Genomic DNA, 24,801 nt, shown 5'->3' with positions numbered 1-24,801 from the left:
CAGCAGCAAAAACACTTCAAAGCTAGAGCTGAAGAGCAAAAATTCAAGGGATTTAATCCAAATCCCCTGGATGCAGACTTGTAGTGATAGGAGAATGGGTAATGATTTTAAACTATAAGAGGGCAGATTTAAGCTGGACACGAGAATTGTTTTTTATTTTTACAATTAGGTTGGTGAAACACTGGCACAAGTTGCCCAGAGAGGTGGTAGATGCCCCATCTCTGGAAACATTTAAGGCCAGGTTGGACAGGTCTCTGAGGAACCTGATCGAGTTGAAGATGTCCCTGCTCAATGCAGGGGGCTTGGACTAGATGGCCTTTAAAGAAAGGTCCCTTCCAACCTAAGCCATTCTACAATTCAGTGAAGGTTGAGCTAAAACTGGTGCCCACTGGCTGTAAAACAAGAGCTGCATGTTGTCTGTCCCTAGGCTGACAAATGGGCATAACGACAGTTCCCAGAAAATATTACCTGGTACCTGCTGCTTCCTTTCCCCTTGAAATACCCACCTGGAAGTATTTCAGGTGCCAGAGAACCAACTTTATGGGAAGGGGCAGGACAGGATGCAACCAGCCCCAGGCCAGCTACACAGCCCACGTGGGTGCAGATAAGTGAGGGCATGAGCAGCGTTTGCACTGAGGAGGAGAAATAAAGCTGCAGAAGAGCTGTGGGCAAGAAAATGCAGTTTCTGCTTTGATTTTGGGTATGTAGGGAAGCACAGTCATGGAGCTCAAACTGAGCTGACTGCCCAGCCTTAGCTAAGCCACTTCTGATATTAGGCAGAGAGATATAATATGATCCAGTTCACTGAATCCAGGGTTGGTTTCTGTTGCCGATCTCCTTCCAGCTCTCTCACGGGGAGCTGGCAAAGCCCATCCTGCCATTCCTCCTTCAGCTGCCTAGCTCCCCTGCTCACAGACTGCCCTTCTGCCTTTGCCCTGGTGTAACACAACTGTCTGAAGGACACCATGGGAAACAAAGATGTTGGTAACTTAAATTCTCATTGACTCTGTGATGTGTTTAACATGCAGCCACCATGGTTTGTAAAGTCTCCCAGGGCAAAATTGCTTCTGCTCCCAAAAGACTTCACATTTGACTTTAAATTCCAAGTGGGCTGTTCTTTCTGTCTGCCTCCTGAAAGGGGCAAGCACATCTTGGAGTCAATGCAACAATCAGTGCAAAACTAGTGGAGGGGAAAAAAAATTCACTGTGTGTTCTTTCTGATTAATTTTGAAAATCTCTTACTAAGAAACTTCTTTAGCAACCTCCCTTTCAGAAAATCAGCAGGCACTGTAAGCTGAGTGAACAAAACAATGACCTCCAAGCTCCTGCTAAGTGAGAAAATAACCATTTTTCCCCCTCCCATTTTGTTAATAGAGTCATCCAGGAAGCACACAGCTTGAAAGTGATGTGACAAGCCCCTATCTGATACTGATTCACATCCCAGCGCTCTCTAACAAGCCCGTGCCAGAAGCGTGTGTTCAGGCATTGCTGTTCTCACTTCCTTCCCAGTCTGCTTTCAGCTGATGCTCTGTGCAGGCTGAATGGCCACAGACACAAGCTGTCTATCTCCCAGCTGCTCGCAGCCTAGCTTGCCTGATGAAAACTACCCCAGTTAAGTGGGTTGTCTGGGAGCAGCTTGTCACTGCCACATGTATAGCATCAGGGGAAAAAAAAAAAGTGTCAAACCAGCCATCCCTTTTTTGGAAGAAGCCAATGCTGCTTATAGCTCTCACTCCCACTTCTCCCAGCAGGAAAGCAAGGCGGCTTCCCCAGACCTTTTCCAGCAGTGCTCTTTGTGTGGAAGTTACCTTTCTGCCTGTTCGGGTTTAAAAATATCAAAGAGCAAAAGGTAACCCTGCATGGCACGTAAACATGCTACTGTGAGCTTTGAGGCCATGCTTTGTACCACTCTTAGCCCAAGTGTTTGTTCTGTGATACAGGTGAATAAAATGGTCATGTGCCTTGAAAGCACAAGGGAAGAAAAGCATCTTTTTCACTTACAGATGCTCCTTCACACACCACACACTTCTCCACTTACACGTTCCAAAGCATTTAAGAAATATTAATTCTGCAGCAGAAAAACCTCTAAGGTATAACCTCTAAGGTATAAGGTACTGTCATTCTAGAGAGGAGTAGCAACATGTCAAAGCTAAATGCTCTGTTTCTTATGCAGGATCCTGGAAAGAAATTTAACATGTTGCTTTTTAAAAACAAAATAAACCAAAGAAAATCCCCAAACCCCACACTTTGTCAAGGAAATGCAGCTTGGATGCCAAAAGTCAAACCAACATCAGGTTATGGATGCTGGGATTGTCAAAGTTCACTTTGCACAAGTGCTTATCTGCACTTGCAAGCAGCACAGACACCATCTTAAGTGACTGTCCTAATCTTCAGGTACTAGCTTAGAAAATGCTGGATTTATTGGTAAAAAGATAAACTTTGCTTCCTTTAGACTCCCACTGTGCAACATATATACCCACCCACATTCATTTAAACATGGAACAATCTGTCACATTTGCCCATTATGGTTATAAAGCAGGGCTCCGAACCCATCCCGGTGGATACCTTTCTGAGTCTGGCCACAAAAACCACATCACGTTGTGTCTCTTCCCAGTGTGTGAAGATCTCCAAGACAGCTGGGCCACCAGCACAGGAATCTTTCAGGAAATACACCTTCCTCCTGTCTCCTTCCTTAAGCTCTCTGTTTGGGTATGCTCCTACTTTTGTTTATGCAGGAGAGGGATACTTGTGAAACGTAATTAACGACTGAAGAAGATGATGTTTCTGTTTGAGAGTGTGTTCTCTGCCCCGGGCTCCAGCTGTGTGACAGCAGCTCAAACACGGTAATTAAAATGAGCTGAATGCATGGCCAGATTAATGAATGCTGAAATTACACTGGGAATACACTCAGCTCTTCCCAGAGAGATGGATGAAAGGGTGCAAAGGCAGCATGGCCACAAGCACACTGTTTCCAGAAAGCTTTTTGAAACTTTGAATGAGAGACAGCAAAATGCTCGGCTAACGCAGCAATAGAAAGACCAGTCACAGGATTAGGGTGACCTTTTGTAACCAGGGCATTCAAAGGTAAACTGAAGAGCAATGCCAGTGTGTTATGTGTTTGCATCAGTCCTTGGGAAAGAGCCAGAGGACTGTAAAGGGAACTTAAGAGGATCTAAGCTCTCCTCTAACCAGTAATACCATAAAAGCCCACTAGAAATAGAAAGACAAGACCAAAGGAAACGCCGAGACTTTTTAATGGAAACAGGGCTAAGCACTGCCACGCTCTGTGGGAAAATATTAAGCCAGTTTCATGTCCCTCAGCGAACACTCACGTTCAAGATTTTCTTCACAATCACAGCCTAAAAACCATGCCCGGGACGCCCCAAAAGAGCACCTTTGCCTTCCCCAAAACCTTGCCGCCGCCGGCAGATGAGCGGGGTCAGGACCCGCTCCTGTGAGCGCGGCTCTCCAGCCCCGCAGCCCTGGAGCTGCGCTCGGCCACGTCCCCGCTCGGCAGCGCCCCTTTCCTTCCTTCCTTCCCCCGCGGGCTCGGGCCCCGCGCCCCTCCGGGAGCCCGGCCGGGTACCTGTTGCTGCCGGCGGTGCTGCCGCGGCTCACAGCCCGCTCCGGGACGCCGCTCGCCCGCCGCCGCCCAGCGCTCCTCGGGCACCGCGGTGCCCCATCCCGGGCGGCAGCGCCCGCAGCTGGAATACTAATAAATAGGGAATAAAAATTTCTAAAAAAACAAGATAAAATTAAAGTTTTCAAATGAAATAAAAAAAATTAAAAACTAGGAGAAGAGAGAACAGCTCTCCCGACGCCGCACACCGCCGCTCTGGCAGCGAGCGAAGCCGCTGCCGGCTTTTCCTTGCGGAGCTGCGGGAGGCAGGCGGAGGCGGAGGAGGGGGCGGGCAGCGGCCGCGCAGCAGCACCGCCTCCGCCTCCACCCCGCGGGCAGTGCGGGGGTGCGGAGCCCCCCGGGCTCGGCCCCGCGGGATGCGGCGGAGCCGGCACTGCCGGTACCTCCGTACCTTTCTGGGAGAGGCGGCGGTGCGGCTCTTCCGTTTTTTCATTCGACGTGTCTGGCCCCTCAGGCCGTTTGTCCCAAAGGCGGAACATCTGCAAAATCCCTCTGACCCTTCCCACCTGGAATGGGGCAGGGAACGGGCTGCCTCCGCTTGCCTTCCCCGCGGCCGGTGGACCGCTCGCTGCAGCCTCCGTTGCCTTCAGTAGTGTGTATGAAAGCTCTAAATTTGGATATTGGGCGGGCTGAAGACAGCAGTTAAAGGCGAATATAAATGAAAGAACATTGCAATGAATGGACCTTGAGTTTCTTCCTTTAAGCATCTTTTCTGTTACCCCAAGAAAAAAAAAATGGCAGGACTACCGTATTCTCCCAGAGACCCTGAGGTATTTTCTTCAAATTTAGTCTTCCTTCAAAAATGTATAGTCCTATTTACTATCAATATATCTCTCTAGAGAGATGTGGATTTTGCATATATTTATTGCTACCCTTAGGACTTCTTCATTTCTCTTCTGTGACTTTTTTAAATACTGGACTTTACATCAGGCAACAGAAATACCAAACACACGTTGTGTTTTCTATATGATTTGCTGTTCCTCTGCCAGCATTTAAAGCTTCAACAAGCTCTCCCTTGTGCCTCTTAAACAGCTGCAAGTGCTTCTTTTTTGGGGGGGAGGGAGGGACGGGGAGTGAGGGGCAGAGGGAATCCCTGGCAAATCTATTGGCCAACCCAATCCCTAGGTTGGTAAATAGACACAATTTGGAAGGAGGCTTGAGAAGTCAATGCTGATACCCTCCCCATATCCCTGTATCTCTCCTCATTTGGGTCAGGATAGGTAGACTCACCACTTTGAATGCAAATGTTTTCATTGAGTACACTGACCTGTCACACAGAGGATGATGTTGCATGAAGAAATTAAGCAAACGGCAAGGAAGGCAGAGCTAGGTTTTTTTTACAGAGCATTGTACATGTAAAACAATCCCCCAAACTGTCCTTGAATAAAAAAATCCAAGCTGCCAATTCCAGATGACCTATCATCTTAAGTAATTTTCAGCAGGAATAATGAATATGAGTTATTTATACTGTATGCTGAAAATAAACCCTGTAGACTTAGAAAGTAGAAATGAGACAAAATGACTCCAGATTTAGTAAAAGCAGAGAAGCATGCTCTTCACACTGGTGTGCAGACCTCTGGGGCCTAGAGGCCGTTTCCAAGGTTTCTGAGTTCAGATGGGCTCTACAGCGATCATGGCTGTGGTATTTCCAGAGGCACCCGTTTCTCCACTAGAAAAAGTGTAGGGGCTGTTGCCAACACAGTGTCACTGCTCCAAGGCAAAATTTTAAGGGTGACCTTTCTACATCTCTGACTGAATCAACTATTCCCCTATTTCATGTGTGTCACACAGGATGTGAACTCTGAGGCAAAGGCGGCTTTCTGGAAAAAGCAGCTGTGCACTTTGGGCTATGGAATGCCAGGGAAAGAGGAGAGGAAATATTTGTGGCAATGCTGAATGCTATAAATGTCTCATCATGCACACTTAATATGTGTTTGAGTCCATTTCAGCCTTTTAAGGGGTGGCAGCTCTCACTGTGGAAGCCTGGTTATCTGTTAAAGGTTTTCAGTGCCGTAGACTAATTGCAACATCTTACTTCAACCTGGATCCTCCTACAGTTCTGGTCAGTTGTTACCAATTCCCTCTGGTCTTTCTGATCTTATCTTGCAGAAGATTTTTTGAACTTAAAGTTGCAGATACAAATTACCTCATTCATATTGCAACCTCCTCTTTCAAGGAAATATCCTCTATCCTATGGAAATGCATGTGATGGGGATGTATGAGCTGTTTCTCTTGGTTTCTCAATATAGTTTAGCATAGCAAATGCAGAAGGCTACTCTCTTCCTCCCCATCACACCAAGCCCTACACACAATCCCACTTCTCTGCCCCCAGTGCTTGTTGAAACAGCTGGGAGACTGAGTAGGTTTATGGATGCTCTAGATAAAATCTTTGCCCCACTTAGTCCTTCTGGACGTGTATTCATCCTGACACACATGCTTTTGAAAGGCTGGGACAGCCATTCCACGTGTGTCTTGTTTTGCTAATTCAGTGGAAATTGCCAGAGAGCTCTGTCTCCCTCCATCATCATGCAGGAACTGAAGCTGCCATTGTATTGTGGCTGTGATCATGCTACTATGCCTATAAATTATTCACGGTATTGCAGCGTAATCTTCTGTTATGTTAAAAATAGGTCATCATGAGTGTCCCCAGTGAAATTCTAAGTGACAACAGCTGATTTTAGCTTTGTCTCCAGAAAACAGTGACCTTTTCAAAGCAATAATTGACAATTATGGTATACTTCTGTCTCTGAGACAGCTCCAGTGCACCTTCACAAACATTAATTCTCAGCAGTGGTAACCCCACTTTATACTTGAGACAACTAAACCAGAGCTACTAAATTACCTGCTGAGCTTTGTGGAAGCACTTTGCTTTCTATTAGCCTTTGCTTCCAGGCCAAAGAGTAAATCAGGATTATCAGAGAAGAGATTATAGTCTGAGAATACCTAAATGCTCTGCTCCTCCCAGGCACTCAGAAAGCTTCTTGAAAGGGCTGAGCAGGATTTTCTGACTGATATGCATCAGTTACACATCCCTCTGGGGGGGGTGGATATACTGAGAGGTACTTCACTTTTCCTATTGCCACACAGACTCCAGCCCACTGAATCCCCTGAATCAAGAGAGGAGGAGGCTTTCAGGTCCACTGCAGACTAGACAAACCTGGAAAGGGGGAGCATGGAGCATGACCCAGTAGTCTGGACAGAGGTCTGGGGGAAACTCTCTTTTCCCCATAAGATACTGTGTGGGAGGGCTCTGTGTGGACCCCCTGAAAAAGTGGGATATTGTTGAAATTTCCCTGCTTGCTGTGGGGATGTATGTCTGTTATGCAGATACAAAGACTTAGGCCTGGGTGATTTCATTCACCTGAAAGCAAGGACTGGTGGTGGGTGGCAATGCTCGGCAGACCATGCAGACAGCAGTTTGCATGGAGGTCTCTTGTTACATGTTTGGAGCAACAAGAGGCCAAAGGATGTTGGGGGATGGTTGGGCAGACCACAGCTTTGAGCTTCGGGTGTCTGAGGTAGATCAGGCCTGCCCTAGCCTTTAAGGAAGACAATTTATACCTGTTTTTTCCTGATGTAACTTGTCTTTGCTGTGTTTCTGTGTAACTCATGGACATCCCACAGGACATCTCCAGCAGGTATCACAACCAGGGAAGTGTTCTGTGGGAGCACAGGGTGCAAACCTGACTGCTCTTACCTGGGGATCTTGGTCCAAAAATATAGGTAAATGATCATATTTGAGAGTGGGGAACATGGCAGATGCTGGAACCATCACTTGGGAAAGCTTTTAGGAGAGAGGTAAAAGACAAGATCCTGACCCCTGCCATGAGCAGTCTGGGCAAGATGTGAGCTTTAACATTCTGACCGTATGCAAGTTTGCCATTACTCTTTCCAATTATACATATCAAAGTGTTAGCCACACTTTCCTACTGCACCCTGCCCATGCTGCTCTTTGGATTGACTCCATTCCTTATAGCTTCTCTGTCCAGTTTGTTGCACATTCATTGTCATCCTGTAGCACTTCTTGCTCTCTTTCTAGAAGAATTTGATACCCACTTGTTTTTCTCTCCTTTAACCACTGTGCAATCATTTCCCCCCTTTACTTCCCATCACTGTGTTGCTGCTCCACCCTCAAGTTCCTCATTTCTCATGATGGTGCTTTTGCAAGTCTTTCCACTTGCTGCTCTGGGGCACTTTATGGGGAGAAGTTACTAGTGCTGATCTTCTGCAGTGATTCAGGAACAAATTCCATTTGGGACTTCTGGCCAGATGCTCAGCACAGCTGGATCTTTAGGAATGACCAAAGCATAATGCAGTGGTTGTGTCCTGTGGCATGGTGGTCAGGATACACTTGGTATGTCAAGGAACAGCTATGGATACAGAGGGAGAGGGCCAGGGACAGAAAGGGGAGTCACCTTTAGCTTTTGATGTACCACAGAGATAACACTTTCCCTAGGTAATCCTTCTTTTATCTGTTCTTTGTCCCACTGGCTGCATTTGTGGTGGTCTGAGATAGCTGCCTTCAGATCAAAAACAGTTCCCTCAATGGCCTGTGCCTCTGGCAGCATTTGATGTTTGGGAGGTATATGCACAAGCATATACCCTACCTATCCTCACATATATAACTTAGGGGAGCAGCACAAAGGAGCCACAAACTGCATTTTTTTCCCCAGAACCTGTTTCAAAATCAGCACTGATGCCTCTTCTGGGCAGGTTTTGCATGGCAATGTTCATGCAGGGTTGGAGGGAGCAGCACATTCCAGTTTCTCAGACTGCTTAGCAACCAGGGCTGGCTGAGCCACTCTTACGTGCACACCAAGTGTGTGGATGGCGTGTCTAGTACTGCAGCTCTATCCTTATATTTTCCCTATCTCTTGTTTTTGAAAATCATTCCTTGTTTCCTAGTTAAGGCACTTGAAAAACTGCTGTAAACTAATTTTTGCTTTCCTGGACAGCTGGAAGTCAGCTACACTATGAGATGATCAAAGCTACTATAGGAGGGATGGAGACTTGGAGAGACAGGTATGGCACTATCAGCCTGCTTTTTGGGAGCATAACTGCAGGACAGGGTCATCCATGCTACTGGTAATGGGCTGGCTTGAAGTCCTGCTGCTGGACAGCCATGAAAGCAGTTTGCCCAGAGGAATGCAGACAGTGGAACATATTGCTTTCCATGGGTCTGCAGCATGTGAGGTTCCTGCTCAGGGCTACCTGTCTCAGTACAACCAACATGCTTAAGATCAAGAAGACCCTGTTAGACCATTTCCAGGAATGGTTTCAGTTTTGTAGACAGAAAGTCAGTATGTTCCTAGGTTCCTTGCTGGGATCTCTTGAATCATTAGGTAATCTCTTGCCTCTTACTTGTTTCTTGGCTCTCAAATGCCCAGACCAGTCTCCCTGCCACAACCTTCACGGTCTGTCATGACAGCAGGCTGAGATTCTGAATCTGTGTGGGGTTCTCTTAGGGACTGTGCCCATATCTTCCCTTGTTATCCAGCAGTAATGCCTGCTGCTGAAACTTGCCCCTGACATCAGGACAATTAAAATGTGGCCCCAGCCCATGTTCATATCCATACTCCCCTTGCACCCTCACCTGCATTTGAGAGGCAAATTTTGGGCAAGCTCTAAAGCACAGAGGAGGAGAAAACCTTTCTTTATACATGCACAAGCACACTCTGATTCTCCTCCACCCCATGATGTGATGCAGACAACTGGCCTGGAAGGACCAAGGATCATGAAAGATTGTATTATATGGGGCAAGACACTATAGGACATGTTAGCAAACATCAAAGGTATCCTAAGTCCATGACCGAAAGAGCAAGTCGGGAGCATCCAGGACTTTGGCCTGCCTTGCTGTGACCCCCAGCAGCAGCATAGAGACAGGCACTGCCTTCCTGCTGCTCTGTGAGCCCCACAGGTCATGGCAAGAAGGGGAAGAGCTGCAGGGATGATGAGCATGGTCTGGGTAAAATGATGGTCAGGTAGAAGAAGGCTGCAAAGGCTGGGGTGGAAGCAGGAAGCAAAGGAGCAAATACTGCCAGACCTTTAAAAATCTAGTTCCATGTATGAATTCTGCAGTGCCTCACACCTGTCTTCCTTCATGTCCCTAACAGGGCAGTTTCATAATAGAAACCCAGGAGGAGTCCTCAGGTGCAAAGGCTCCAAGCAATTTCTATCCTTAGTTACATTAGTGTAGCACCAGAGTTGCTTTGTAATCATTCCCAGATAAACTGCAGTATGGGTGACCCGTTGAGGTCCTTGGTGCAGAGACCGTGCTCCTCTTTCCTTCTTGTGAGCCAAAATTCTTCACAGAGGACTGCAGCTTTGAGAAATTATTTTCATTCTTCCCTGCCTCCAAGATACCACCACTTCCCTCTTTCCTCCTCAGCGCATATTTCTGTGGCTTAAATATAGCAAATACAAAACAAGTGCAGCACACACAAAATGCCATTCGGGGGAGCGCAATGAACATGCTGCCTCTGTAATGTAATGAGCCCCAAGTGCATCTGCCAAATATTTGGACTGAGATTCCAAGGGAGAGAGGGTGGTCTGTAGCACAGAGAAACTCCGACCAAACCCTCAGACCAGTGCCCCCAGGCATCTCTTACGGGTATACACGTTCCTTGTTGGTCCAGCCTGCCTTCACCTGGAGGTGATTGACCATTCACAGCAGTTATTTCCTCTAGGAAAGGTGAAGAGCAGCTTTGTGTGGGTGGATTTAAAATCCATAAATAATACGTAAAGCAAATAAGAAGTGTTTCTTTAGGGGTGTGTTCTGGCTTTGTGGCTGAGGTTAAATGACACCAGTGAAACCATGCCAGTTTTTGAACATCTGACCCTGTGTACTATTTTCAGTGCAGTGATTTTTTAAGTGATTAATGACAACAACTTGGCACTACTCAGAGGCTGGTGTTGCTGATTAAGCTAACTCTTCCTTGGCTCACGACAGGCATCAGGAATAGACTGGGCAGGAAGCTCTCCAGAGTGACAGAAGAGGCAGAGCACATCAGGACCTCCCGAGGTGCCTGCGTTTCAATGGAGAAATTAGAAAAAAAAAGCTACTGATATCCAACTCCACAGCTGAGCTCAGCAGTGCTGGATTGCTCTGCTCCTCCTGTGGCTTTCTTTTTCTTTGAGAATATTTTTGTATGAATTCTTTTCAACATTCCCACCCCTCTCAATAAAAAAAGCCTCCCTTGTTAAGTGTGTGCTGGGATTGCTAGTGTGGCACTCCTTGCATGTGTTTGTAGGAGGATCTCAGAGATGCTATCTGGTTTCAAATCTATCTACATCTACAACAGTATCTCTCTTCTCCAAAACCCTCAAGAAAAGGAAATCTGTTAGTTCAGTGTGAAGGCAGTGAACAGGACTCCAAAACTTACAGGAGCTCTCAGCTGGCAAACTGCACTTCTACACAGTCACAACCAACTGCTAAAAAGAGCACGGTGCCTTATAGACAATATCCATGTTCACAACAGAGCTCTTCCACTGCTCTGAGCTACCATGAAATGAGAAGGATGTGAACAAAGCTCCAGTTATGCCATGGAGCCTGAATGCTGGCCAGCCTTGTTAGCCGCTGGCATCTTAATCACAAATTTGAGAAGGCCATGGGGCTCATATGTGAACGTCTATAAGCTCATCTCCTTGAGGTCCTGCAGGAGTCCTTGAAAATTTAATGACCCTGTTAATGACATATATTGAATATATTCACAAGAGCTTTTAGCTGTCCTGCCAAACCCCTCGGAGAGGCTGTCCCTCTCTCCTGCCACAGGTGACTGTGACACCCCTCCATGGAACCTCCTGGATGCCACTCAGCTGCTGCCATACCTGAACCATAGATTAACTCCTCGGAGAGTGAGGAGGGTTGGGGGCTTTTCACTCTGGTGTTACACAGCATGAAGAGAGAATCAGTTGCACAAAATCTCATCATTGCAGGTCACTTCCCCTAGGGCTGGGCACAGGGAGGGCAGGAAGGCAGGGCTGGCCTGGGGAACAGCCTGGTGTGATGAAAGGGGAGCTTTTGCAAGCCCTTGTGTGCACTAGTATAGTCACCTCTGAGAGCTCTGTCTGAGTTTTTGGGGCAGTTTTGGGGTTTGCTTCCCAGGGTGGTCATTTCACCTGGGATTTTGGGCTCGAGCATTTATTTCGCTGGACTATTTTGAGTGTCTTTTCTTTTTTGTGGAATGGGTTGTGGTTAGTTGTAGGCAGACTCACACAATGCCATGACATGGACAGTAAATCTAGGGCAGGGCTTTGGTTAGTGATGCTACAGGAACAGCCTGGGTGTTGAGCTCCCCCTCCACGATGCATCAGAGCAGCACCAAATGCAGGTAGTTTTCCCAGTGGGGCATAACTAAAAGCATCACTGTGCACTGGGGGAACCTAACCCAGGCCCATATGGGCATTACCTTAGCTACTGGATCCTGGCTGGAGGCAAAGCTCGAGTAAATATCACTTTAATGGTAAGCAGCTGCTGCAGGGCTTCCCCAGTGATGAGGACTCAAAGGTGAGTCTACCCGACTCCTGCAGTGGATCTGCCTCCTGTTGTCCTGTGGGTGGGAATGCTGGGCTGCGGCATCAGCCACACCTGTGCCCACAGGCACAGGCACCTGTGCCCACAGGCATCAGCCACACCTGTGCCCACTGCTGCCAGGCTAGCACCAGGGGACTGCCATGGTCAGCAAAAGAACCCAGGTCTTCCAGCAGTGAAGGATCCCTATTTCCATGCCCTGAACTGGCAACTGGAGGGGCCTCTTGTTTCCACCCTTGCCCTCCTTTCTTCTCACACACACTCACTATTGACTAAGAGGAACATAAGGTAACCAGTTTGAGGAGCTAGAACAATAAATCTCAGAGAAGGCTGGAATAGAGGTCATTCAAACTGCCCCAATTTGGGTGCAGCCAGATGTGTTTATCCACTCTGTTTATCTGTTCAGGCAAGGTCACAGTGGGCTTTTCCCCAAAATACCAGTTTCTTTCCTTACTCTCTATGGCTTCCTATCTTTCTACTTCACTTCTTGTCTTCCAACCTTTTAATCAACTATTAGAACTCAAGGTATCATTTCCAAGCTCTGCATCTCTGAACTTTCCAACTGCCAAACTACCTGCAATTAAACTAGAGCAAGACAATGCCAGCCCCCATTAAGTTATGCAGATTGAAGCCTTTTATGCTCAGGATTTCCATAGCAGTTTTGCTTCACCTGTTTTCCAGTTGCCAAAGACACAGGAATATCAGGGACTCTTTCACAGCATAAACCTCTGCTTCAAACCATTTCCCTGCTCCTGGATGCCAGATCAACAACACACTGCTTAAAATTCTATGTGGCCTGACAAGCCACCCCCACAAACAATGCTGAGATATAGGAGAAATCCTACTATTGGGAAATCTTCCCACCATCAACTTTTTAGGGCCTCTGTGACATTGTCAAGTGCTTGACTACTCTCTCCCTCTCTCTCCCCACCCCCCCCCATCCATACACTCAGACTGTTTTCACTCCTCGCCTTTTAACTCTGCACTTCCTGACCCGGTTGTTTTGTGCCTGTCACACCCATGGTACACCAACCACAAGGCTTTGGTTCAGCATCCAGGCAGGCGGAAGCTCATTTCACAGGCGGCTGAGCTGTGCCTCGAATTATTAAAGGGGTGAAGTTGTTTACGCCACCCACTCACATTAGCCAAGACACATTTATTTTGTGAATTTAATGATGGGACTGAGTGACAAAAAGCTCGTGTTTCTTGGAACTTGGTAGAGATGCTATGTAAAACCAGGAGGGGAAAAATGTGTGAAAAGAAAGGCAGCTTTGCTTCAGCCTTTGGTACGACACTTGTTTTGCAAGCTTAGAAGGCGCCCCAAGCACACCTGATCAGTGGTTTCTCTCTGGCTTGTACATACCTTCCTCTTTTCTCTGAGGGCTGGTTAAATGCCACTTGTTTATTTGACCTGGATTTTCCCCTCACTGTTCTTATTATTAGTGATCTAGAAATATCGTCAACAGATATGAACCAAAAAAGCTGCCTTCCAGAAAGGGAGAAGGAAGCACCAAAAAGATCAAAGGCCTTTAATTAGAAAATAGGGAGAGAACAAAGCAGAAAGTGTCTCTCATTTAATTTTTTTTTTTTTTTTTTTTTTTTTGGGGGGGGGGCAGCTTATGGGCTCAAACTTTTTTGCTTCATATATGGAACATGATGCCCTGTTAAAAATAACCCTCCAGCTGCCCATGACAGCTGGAAGTCCCAGAGCACTGCGGGTGGGTCAGTGTGGGGGCGCCTGGGGTGCGGATGGGTGTCTCACACTGACTCCTCTGACCACAAAAACCTCTCTCCTCTGTCTGCATAACTGTGAGTCCGCCCATGGACCACAACCAAAACGAAGCAGCTGCGAGAAGCAGGTGAGTGGAGCATTTAGTGTGAACAGTAATAACAAAAATGCTCCATAAGACAGCACCCTCTTTTCCTTGCCATCTTTGTCCTGCATGTTAAATAGGTCTGATCATGCTTTTGCAGAAAGGTGCTTCAATCTGAGTTTATAGGCCAAATATCTCACTACAATCCATCTATCTGGATGAAGCAGACACTGTTGCCTTGGTGATGGGACTTCTCATCCTCTGGGCTGGAGGGAGTACAGCACACACGTTCTTCAGGAATGTGAGATAAACCAAAAGGACAAGTAGGGCTGGTGGGACCTGTAAATGTTTTCAGGACACTGATCTGCAGTCTCCCAGCAGTCAGGAAGGAGAAGGTGCCATGCTTGATACATTGCAAGGCTGCTCATCCTTAAAACAGCCTCCTGAAGTATTGGGAACTGTATGCTGGCTAAAAAGTAGCCATGTCAAACTCATTGGGATGAAAACAGTGGAAAAACAGTACCTCTGTATATCTCTGAGGTAGGCATTTGCTGGAATACCATACTGATATGAACATTTAAGTATCCTTAGAAAACATAATTCTCTTAGAGTTACACCACTTTGATGTACTCTGTGGGGAGGGGTCATACCTGAGGTGTCTCACCAAAGCAGGGCTAGAGACAGCATGGAAAGAGAACTGGTCCCATGAGTCACAGACAAGCTGTGACATGGATGGCCCTGTTTGACAAGCCACTGCAGTTGTATGTCCAAGAAAAGCAGCGTCCAGTATTGCTTCAGGGAAAGAGAAAAATTGCTGGATTCTTGCTGAATACAGAGTCTCAACTATAAGTTAACATCCGAGGCTTTATCCTCAGTTTTCTCTAACATCTCTAACCTCACTATGTGCAGGCAGTGCACATAACCATGTACAGCAGCTACCTTACATTTCAGCAAAGCCTCAAAGCTGGTCCCAAACCCCAGAGCTAAAGCTCTTTTCTCTCTTATAAAATACAGGCAGGCTTTACCAGGATGTTAAAGGTATCTGCTGCATTTTTTAAACATTTGATACAGTTACTGTTCTCACAGGAGCCTTGATGGGCAGCAGTACTGGAATGTATCTGTATGCCAAAAGGAGCATGTCAGTCCTGGGCAAGGAAAGGGCCCTGTGACTCTGTGCAGTGCACCATCTTAAATGGGGCTCTGGTCTACTGAACTGTAGCACACACTTAATGAATGTAATGAAAAAGACAGCACTGGTTTCCCCCACCCCATTTTTTGGAAACACTGATGGGATTTTGTGTGGGCTTTGACCTGAGAGGGAGGTTATGGTTACCCCATGTACAACCAGAGGACATATACAGGAAGTGGGAAGTGGAGGTGTGAGGAGAGGTCAGTAAAGAGCAGCTGCATGAAAAGATGTGCAATAAATCACAGCTTAATTTCTACTTTTCCTTTGCATTCTCGGTTTTGATAGAGTGGTCAATGCTAACAAAATATTTGGACCTAATTCTCGAAGGAACTCCAAGCAATTTTGCCAACAACACTAAATTGAGAGGTGCTGTTGACTCCATCAAGGGCAGACAGGTCCTGCAGAGAGACCCCGACAAATTAGAGGACTGGGCAATCACCAGCTATAAGAAGTTCAACAAGGGCAAGTGCTGGATTCTGGACCTTGGGTGGGGCAGCCCTGGTTGTGTGCATAGACTAGAGAATGAGAGGCTGGAGAGAAGCACTGTGGAAAGGGACCTGGCTGATGGCAAGTTGAATCTGGGCAGTGCCCTGGCAGCCAGGAGGGCCAAGCCTGTCCTGGGGTGCATCAGGCACAGCATCGCCAGCCAGGCAAGGGAGGGGATTGTCCTGCTCTGCTCTGCACCAGGGCAGCCTCAGCTCGAGTGCTGGGGGCAGTTTTGGGTGCCACAATATAAAAACGACATTAAGCCATTAGAGAGCATCCAAAGGAGGGCAATGAAGATGCTGAAGGGCCTTGAGGGGAAGCCATAGGAGGAGCAGCTGAGATCACTTGGCCTGTTCAGCCTGGAGAAGAGAGACTGAAGGGAGACCTCATTGCAGTTAGAACTTCCTTGTGAGGGGAAGAGGAGGGGCAGGCACTGATCTCTTCTCTGTGGTGACCAGTGACAGAACCCAAGGAAACTGCATGAAGTTGAGTCAGGTGAGGTTTAGGCAGGATATCAGGAAAAGGTTCTTCACCCAGAGGGGGGTTGGACAGTGGAACAGGCTCCCCAGGGAAGTGGTCACAGCACCAGCCTGACAAGGCTCAAGAAGCATTTGAACAATACTCTTGGGCACTTGAGTCATATCAAGGTATGACTCTTGGGGGTATCCTGTACAGGGCCAGGAGTTGGACTCGATGATCCTGATGGATCCCTTCCAACTCAGCATATCCTATAATTCTGTGATATGCTGACCATGTTTGCTGACTGCTTGCAAATTCTACTCATGGATGTGTCTGCTTGATCCAGGAGCTCCTGCTGAGCTGAGCCTCTGGTCCCAGTCAGAGGCTATGCTGGTGTGGTGGCATCACACCTTCGTGTGAGCCCTCAGCTCTCCTCCCAGGGAAATCAGGGTCTGCCAGGAAAGCTGACTTGTGCTCAAATCTCCCTCACTCTCTGGGCTTGGCTCCTCATCTTAGACAGAGTCAGGGAAAATCCACACCATCACTGCAGGCTGCAGCGATGAGGGAAAGCCTAGTGCTAGTGGAAGGGATTTCTTTTTAATGAAATATAACTTCAGAATCTCAGGCACTTAGAGTCACTAAAAATTAAACAGCATTTTCCCTGTTTTGACTGTGGGTGTTTTGACCTAACAAAATTGTAAAAGTAACTGAATTATCCTAGAATTATCCTAGGAACTTCTTGTTGATGTTTCAGAAAACTTGAAACACCAGAGGAATTCCAGGGAGCTGTAAGTTAATGTTGTGTCACTAATGATGCGGTAGCCTGGCAGTGGTCTTGGCCTCATCAAGGAATAGCTGATGTTGAAGTCATATAAGCAAAATTAAAGGAGATGTTGTACAATCAGTGGCAATTATTAGGATTTTAGAGAAAATAATTGTATTGATAGTGTGCTCGGACTTTAGTAAGACATAGAACTTGGTACCACATGAGATCTTTACACACATAACCCAGCTGAGAAATCATCAAAGATGCCAGTTTCTGGAGAGGACATACAAAGATTGGTTCTTCCCCATGGGATTGAACTATTTTTATGTCAGTGACCTGAAAGGGAACTTTAAACATTAATTGACTGAGTATGCAGATGGCACAGTGTCTGGAGAAGTGGAAAACTTCCAGGCTACTTGAGGAAGTGAGGTGATTCATCTGGTTTTAGTATGGGCATACCTGGGAGCAAGGGAGATAAGCCATCCTGGCAGGATAGCATTGACTTTGTCCTGAGAAATTTGAGTCTGAAAGACTTGAGGATTAAAGAGAAAAATCTGAGAAGAGCAGACCCTCATGTGATGCTGCAACCTGAAAGGACTGCAGCAGAACCTTGAAATGATTCTGATATATTATACATATACTTAAAAAGTATGAGTAAACATATCTTGTAACTTCTGGATTTGTCCCTGATCTAACAGTTTTGGAGCACTGGGCTCCATGCTGGTGTCCACATCTCTCCAAGGGACTGGTCTCAAAAACCATGAAAATGCTTAACAGATTAAAACTTTATAAGGAAACATTGATAACAGTCTGCTTGATAACAGTCTGCTTGATAACAGTCTGCTTGGCAAAGGATGAGAGTGGTCTGAATATTGCCTGTAGATAGTTATATGAGATTTTTATATGCACAAGCAGTAGTGAGATCTTAGCTCTCCTGGACAGGAGGTAAACTAACTCCAAAAAAGTGTACAGATCAGTGCTAAAAGAAATAAAATATAGCTGTCTGTAACTGTGATGGTAGCTAAGCCTTGGGATGAGTTAAAAAGGTGGACAGAGATTTGCCATCATCACTTTCCAAATCAAGGTGGATGTGGAAAATAATAAAAAAATAGGTCATGCCCTCAGAGCTGAGGTCTGCACTGAGCTGGGAGTTCAGTGCCTGACAAGTGCCTCCATCTGGCCTGAAAATCTGTGTTTTGGCTGTGACTAAATTTTGGCTGGCGCCTAAGCCTGCAGCATGAGCCGGGCGGGGGCTGCCCTGTGACCAAAACGGGCCCTGCTCCTCCCCGCTCATATCCCACCCAGCCTGAGGGAGTGCACTGGGTTGTCCAGGGTCAACAGCGCTCCAGAAATAGCAGCCAAAAAGTTAATGTTTCCTTGCTAACCCGTTCAAGAGAAAGGAGAGGGGACTGAAGGGGAAGTCTAGCACTGTGCCTGTGTTGTTTGGGCTCTCCAGATGGCAGTTTTGGGAGCCAACAATCCCTCTGTCTGAGAGAACAGCTGGGATACAACTGTTCCCAGTTACATGTAGGTGAGTTGAAGAAGATGTCACCAACTCATAGACTCATGGGACACCTCAGGTGGGGTGGGACCTCAGAAGATCATCTATTCCAAGCTACTGCTCCAAGAAGGGTCATGGAGAGGTTTTTAAAATGTTCCTGCCTTTGAAAAGCAGAGCCTCCTCTAGCTGTTTCTGGATCCGCCCTGCCAGAAACAACTTAGCTGAGAGGCTGGAACAGATTTTTGAAGTGGTATATCATTCCCTTCAGATAACACAATATATATGTCGACTAACCTCCCCACATTTCTCTCCTTCCCTTCTATGTTTCTGATTAAGAACATGGGCTAAAGGTTTCAGAAACAGCAAAGAAGCTTAAAAACCCACGGGCTCTTCAGAGCACTTGCAAATCTCCATATCAAGTCAGAGCATGTGGATGATTATCCTGGGAAGCAGCATCCACTTGTATTGAATGCAGGATGCAGCAAATGCAATGGGGTACTTTCAATGCCAGTTGATTTGCCCACTGGCATGAGGTGTTTCCTGGACTACCAGGATTTCTTCCACAATGCAAATGCAATGACCTCTCCTGTCAGCAAATTCATTGCCCTTCTGAGCCCAGACTGGGATACAGGGTGAGGAGTGGGGGCATAGAGACGTGAGAAATGTATTTGAGTACAGAGAGAACATCATTGAGACCGCTTTCTTTTCTGAGCTGATGCCTTTCACTGGAGTTCAGATAACTTGATTTGGCACTATTCACTGCTAAGTTTTCCATACCAACCGCAGCTGAGCTTTGTTTAAATGAGGCTTGCTGAAGCTGTGCTGAAAGTGAGTTTAAAGGTTCACAGTCTTTGGAGTGGATCCAGGCAGCTCTTTGTGCCTTCAACTCCCTTAGAAACTGTGGAGGGCTGGGGCCCAGGAGAAGATTTGCATGAGCAAGTTCTCCCCCTGGCTCGAGTGCAAAGGGGAGCAGTGAGCAGCGGCAGAAATTGAACAGCATGGGCCAGATTCTTCCTCCTCCTCTGGGCCCTCTTATCTGTGTTTCTGCTATTTTGACTTGATAGCACTCAGTACACATGTAAATGATGGCATAGGATGCAAGCAACAGGTATCAGGCAACAGGAGAAGCAGTTTTAGGGATAAGAAATTATGACACTGGCTTTGTATCTCAGGTTGTGGCAGTTGGAGAGGAGGACGCTAATTCTGCTCAGATAATTTAAGTAGCAAGTCACCCTTAGCCCCTGTAAAGAGCCACTACCACTTAAAGCTGCACCTGTGCTGTTGAATGCCCAATGTGCTACTTTGCACAGTGCAGCCACTGTAGAAAATACACTGGGTGTCCCCCCAGCTTTCTTCTGCAGTAACTTCCTTGAAGCTGCTGAACCAGTGTGAAAGTATTTTTATTGTATCTGTGATGCCTTTGTTCTCCGTTCTCTAAGGAGAAAAGAGTCTGGTCACCCTGTGACCTTGAAGCCCACAACTTCAGATTTACACAAGAAATACCACCCAGGCTAGTAACCAGTCTCTAGTGTAAGTAGGAGAAGGATTAGTTTAATAAAAGATGACTTTACCTTCCCCAAAGGAATCATCTTCTTCTCCGAGTGCAGTCAAGTCTTCTTGGGAGTGCTGCATCGTGGCAAGGACGCAGCTCAGGGCGCAGCCAGAGCTGAGTGCTTGAACCTGTTCCTGCGCTACAGCTCAACTGTTTCCTTTCACCAGTTTCCTAAATATTGTGGTGGTAACAGCTTCCGCTTCTGCATTTACGAAAACAATCTCATTCATAGAAATGACACCTCCTGTTTTTACAGTCAGCCTTTGAGATGCGCTTTAAGGTGGGGTGTCCTTACTGCTGAGAGAGAAGTTGATTTTGAGAGCAGAGGAGGCAGGACACGCTCGAAATGCACCCTGCCCTGTTGCTGAGTGCCATAACTGCGCAGCAGCGGCAGCCCTGTCAGCCCGGGGTGTTAAAAGTTTTGCATATGAATGGGAATGTTTTCTGGTGGCAGAGGTAGAGCCGGGGAACAACTCACCCTGCTCGGACTGCAGAGCAACTCCTCCCTTTCACCCCAGGGACAGTGTGACAGGAAGAAACCCCCAGGCTCTCTCACTGTCATATGTTCATGGAACTAATTTTTCTTTTAGCACGGTGGCAGTGACATCACTTTCTCACCCACGCCGGGGTGGCCCATAGCAATAGCCATGTGGACAAGCTGGAAAACCGTAGGTGATGGCAGTTGTCCCATGGGCAGATGCCTTGGCAGGGACATGATTCTAAGTTACACTCATCCGAATCACAGTCTGTGGTGCACTACCAAACCTAAGGACCTTCCTGATCAGGTGTACAACAGAACAACACCAAAGTAAAGCTTGCTGTCTGCCAACAATAGGCATATTGTTTGAGTATCTCTGTCACTACTAATTCAGCACCATATTGGTCTGTCCTGTCACTGTGTTTCTTGAACTTCATAAAGCAAGTTGACTCCTTTGTGTCAGGTCCCTCTGTTTATGAGAGGACCTTACCTACAAACTAGTTTACTCTAAACTTGTGCAAAAATACCTTTAGGTAGTGTCTGAGCCTTGCATAGTCCTGCTGTCCACTCAGGGATATTTCATATATATGTCTGTCCACTGTGGGGCCTAGCACAGGCAGTCCCCAATAGCTCTGCTATCAAAAGTTAGAATGCGATGACAGTAAACCTGAACTGAGCAGCAATTACTCAGTCTAGTAATTGCACGTGTCACCACACCCTTTGAAGCGAGACTCCCAGCACAGCACCGTGTTCACTGCAGCTTCCGGCAGATGAGTCACAGATATAATGAGCTCTTCTCTAGTTGTTTTGTCGGTATTTTTTTAAAGCTCTCCCAGTGGGTGTTTGCAAGGCACTGCACAACTTGAACTAAAGCTGGGACTAGTCCATTTGAAGCACCTGATTTCACCCCAGCCCAGGCCATGTTCATTAGCAAATACTATGGCAGCACTTTGGTCACCATAGGAAGGTGAAAAGACCTGTCCCAGATCAGGCACAGTTTTCCTCTGGGTGCAGGGTCCCTGGAAAGAGGTGCTGCATCCCACCTGCTCATGCCTCCCCCTCGCCGTCACATCAGGTGTCTTGGTTGCACAACCTGTGAGTTGCCGCCTTGCTAGGGTTGGGAAGCTTTGTTTTCCTAGGTGGATGTGGTTGAAGCCAAGAGCATCCCAGGACTGGTTTTTAGTGGGGCATTGTGGTTTGCCTGCTGGGCTGTTCCTCTGCCACAGCAGCAAGATTCCTTAAGGAACTCCATTTCCAACAGCCCCCCCTCAAACCTGGCTTTGCTTTAAAATTACATTTGTTCAAATCCCCATAGACATGACAGCTTGGTCCAACAGACAAGAGAAGAGAACTTGTTTCTGACCCTGCTGGACAGCCTTGGGGAAGGCACTCCTCCTTTCTAGACATCCTCCCTCAGTCTTTTTCTTGTTCTGCTTATTTGAAATTATTTTTTCAGGCAAGGACCATCTCTGATTAGATGGTACTCAACGAAAGCATCCCTCTGCCTCAGTACAGCTCTCCTGCCATGGTGCTGCGTAGATGCAGAAAGTGATGAAAAGAGAGAAACACCATTATTGGGTGATGAGGAGAAGCAGAGAAGAAGAGGGGATCAACGAGAGAGAGAGGGGTATGAAAAGAGGAATAGTAAGAGACGTGAAAGCTGCAGAAGAGAGGCATCAGTCTGGAGGGAAGGGATGCTGGCATAGGAGGCTGGGACCTCTCCAGGACTCCCAGGATCAGGGCTGGGAACCCCTGAGCTTGCAGAGGCTGGTGGGGCTAGCATGTGAAATGACTTTGGGGGGTGAGGGGAAAGGAGAAGTGCTGAAAGAGAGACAGCCACAAGGTGTATCTTGTCTTAAAGCTTCCCGGTAAGACCTACTCCTCGCAATGGGCAGCCACTGCCCATGGTTTCCTTCATACAGCAGGAAGTGGTTGGCAGAAATCTTGAGAAATCTTGTAAAGTCAAAGGCTAAACTGCCCCAGGGTGATGTGGAGCCTGTCAGTCTTTGAGGACTGGGGCCAGAAGAGGCCTCTGCTCTGTTGAGGAAGGTTTTTCGGCTTGATTAGAATAAGTTGCAAGATGAATGACGCTACAAATACAGATGTGAATACTCAAATCAGAAAGAGAGCCCAGCAGGAAGAATAACAGAGAAAATACTGCAGCACTAACTCTTCTGTGTTGTCCTGCAATTGGAGGTCCTTTGTAACTTGGGCATGGGAAGTTTTAGCCATTTGCTGCTTCCTTCAGAAATGTGAAGGAGCAAGCCACACTGTCCTGGATATTGTGGCAGCTCTCTTTTACGCTGCATTTCCCTGGGACTTAAAGCTATTTCCTTACCCACTGTTTTCAGTCAGCCTCTCCGGATGCCTGTTACCTTGACACCCCTTTTTTCTTTTATTTTCAGGAATTAAAAGGCATCAAAAGCTGTCCTCTCTCCCGAAAACAACTGTCACCAGAATTAACACACCAGTCGGGCTAGTGATGAATGGTAATGACTCAGCCACCGCTGCAGATGCACAAAGAGAAGTTGCTTTGATTCGTTCCCGTTTGCCACATCATCCCCTTGACAGCAGCCTCACCTGCTCTGCTCGCAGCATGCGATGTTCCTCCAGAGACCTGTTCTCCAGGAGAGCACAGTGCCCTTTCCCTTGAGACAGGCTAAATTAACACAGGCAAAAAACAAGGCACCTCACATGGATGCCCAGGTTCCCCTTCCCTCTGCTCCATCTTTGCCTTTAGGGCAGCAGGATTTTGCCCTGGCTGATTGTCTTTGCTGCTTACTGATCTCAACCATCAGCCTAACAAAGCGACCTCCTCCCTGCTTTGTTTTGTAGCATATCTGGGTTTTTTCCCTTCTATACCCACAGGAAGTATTTTTTTCCTCATACTTACTGAGTTGCTCTGAAACACAGTAAGTTCTTTTCACCTGTTGGTTTATAAAGACCCACTCCACACCAAAAATAAAAGCCCTCAATCAATTTTGCATCCACTGCAAAACTCTCATGTGCCTATTTTTCACGTAACCACATCTGATGCTGTTCTCAGAAAAAGCCACCACCCATTTTCTAAGAACCTGTCAACAAAAAGCAGGGGAGCCTGGGGAAATGTCAAAAACAAGGGTGGATCAAGCAAAAGGAGTCAACTTCTAGAGCAGCTTCTTTAAATTACTCCAACCTTACTCTTCCCCTGCAACTTAGTTTATTAGGATTTTTGATCCAGGAAAAAGTCAAGTGTTCTGATGTTTTATCTCCAGATACAGGACTAAAACCCATTCCTAATGAAAAAGAAGTGTAAAAAATTGTGCCATTTAGACCTTTGGGGGATGTTTTAATTCAACCCTACCTTAAATTACCAATAATTCCACAAGCAGCAGAAGAGATGAGTTGGCCATTTTCTGTGTCTGAAACAGCTCTGCCCTTTTCACATCTTCTCCTGTTCCAGCACTGGAAAGATTCTCAGGATACGGAAAGCTGAAGATCACAGGGGTAGTTACTCCCCTGCTTTGTTCTGAGGCTATTTTGGGAGTGAAGATTACATTTGATGGGATAATCTACATGAAAAAAAAAGGAGGGGAAGAATTGATGAAGGAAGGGCAGATGACTCTGAGGTGGAGATAGTATGAAAGGGAACGTAGAAAAAGGTGGCTGACACTGGTCACTTTGGGAAAGTAAGCGTTAATATGCATTTGGAGTTTTGCTCTGGATATTGCTGCAGTGTCAGTCCTCCAGCAAAACGTGTTCCTCAGAAACCTGATAAATAGTGTTACAATAACTTGTCTAGTTGTAAACTCATTTGCAAGTTACAGGGGCTCCAGGGACTTAGATTATGTTTAGACAGTCTGTGTCAGTGTCTGAGTGAGCTTAGTATAATTTTTTTCTTTCCAACTCTTGAAATTTTTTGCACTTTTTTTGCCAAAAAAATCTAAGCACTTTTTTTTTTTTTTTTTTTAAGTAGGGATATTCAGTTCCAGAGAAAACCTGGGAGAATTTCTCCCTTTTAGTGTCCAGAATGAGAGTCAGCAGGGCAGGCCAGTAGAAGACATGACTCACTGCACACAACTTCACAGACACTTAGAGCCCTGTGCACAAATCTTCACAAGGCTGTGAAATATGCACCACGCATTTCTGAGGGCTGAAGAAAGGGCTGGCTCCAGGAACCATTCACACAGCAGACAGGACAGTAGTTCCTTAGGACTCCTGTAGTACATTAGCCTTTTGCTCAATTCCCCAGCAGACACACACTGCAGTGAGCAGGAACCATGGCACACAGCCATGGTGTTGTTGGTGATGTTGGTGCTCTACTGGTGTCCATTCATGTTCCCCACCCTGCTGTCAGCAGAGAAACCATGGCATGTCCCAAAGGTGAGTGGCATTTGTGTACACTTA

General features: G+C 46.7%; 1 protein-coding gene across 1 annotated transcript in view; it reads right to left on the bottom strand.

Annotated features, from left to right (window-relative positions):
- The window catches only part of RIPOR2 (RHO family interacting cell polarization regulator 2), a 66,777-nt gene extending 46,784 nt beyond the window's left edge, over positions 1-19,993 (bottom strand). Inside the window, exon 1 of the mRNA XM_053987145.1 lies at positions 19,957-19,993. The gene's annotated coding sequence lies outside the window, so the exon portion shown is untranslated. The remainder of the gene's footprint in view (positions 1-19,956) is intronic.
- Between the last annotated feature and the right edge of the window lie 4,808 nt (positions 19,994-24,801).

Source organism: Vidua macroura, chromosome 1 (genome assembly GCF_024509145.1).
Source record: "Vidua macroura isolate BioBank_ID:100142 chromosome 1, ASM2450914v1, whole genome shotgun sequence".
Taxonomy (NCBI): domain Eukaryota; kingdom Metazoa; phylum Chordata; class Aves; order Passeriformes; family Viduidae; genus Vidua; species Vidua macroura.
The sequence above is the reverse complement of the archived record's forward strand: the minus strand, read 5'-3'. Positions and strand labels throughout refer to the sequence as shown.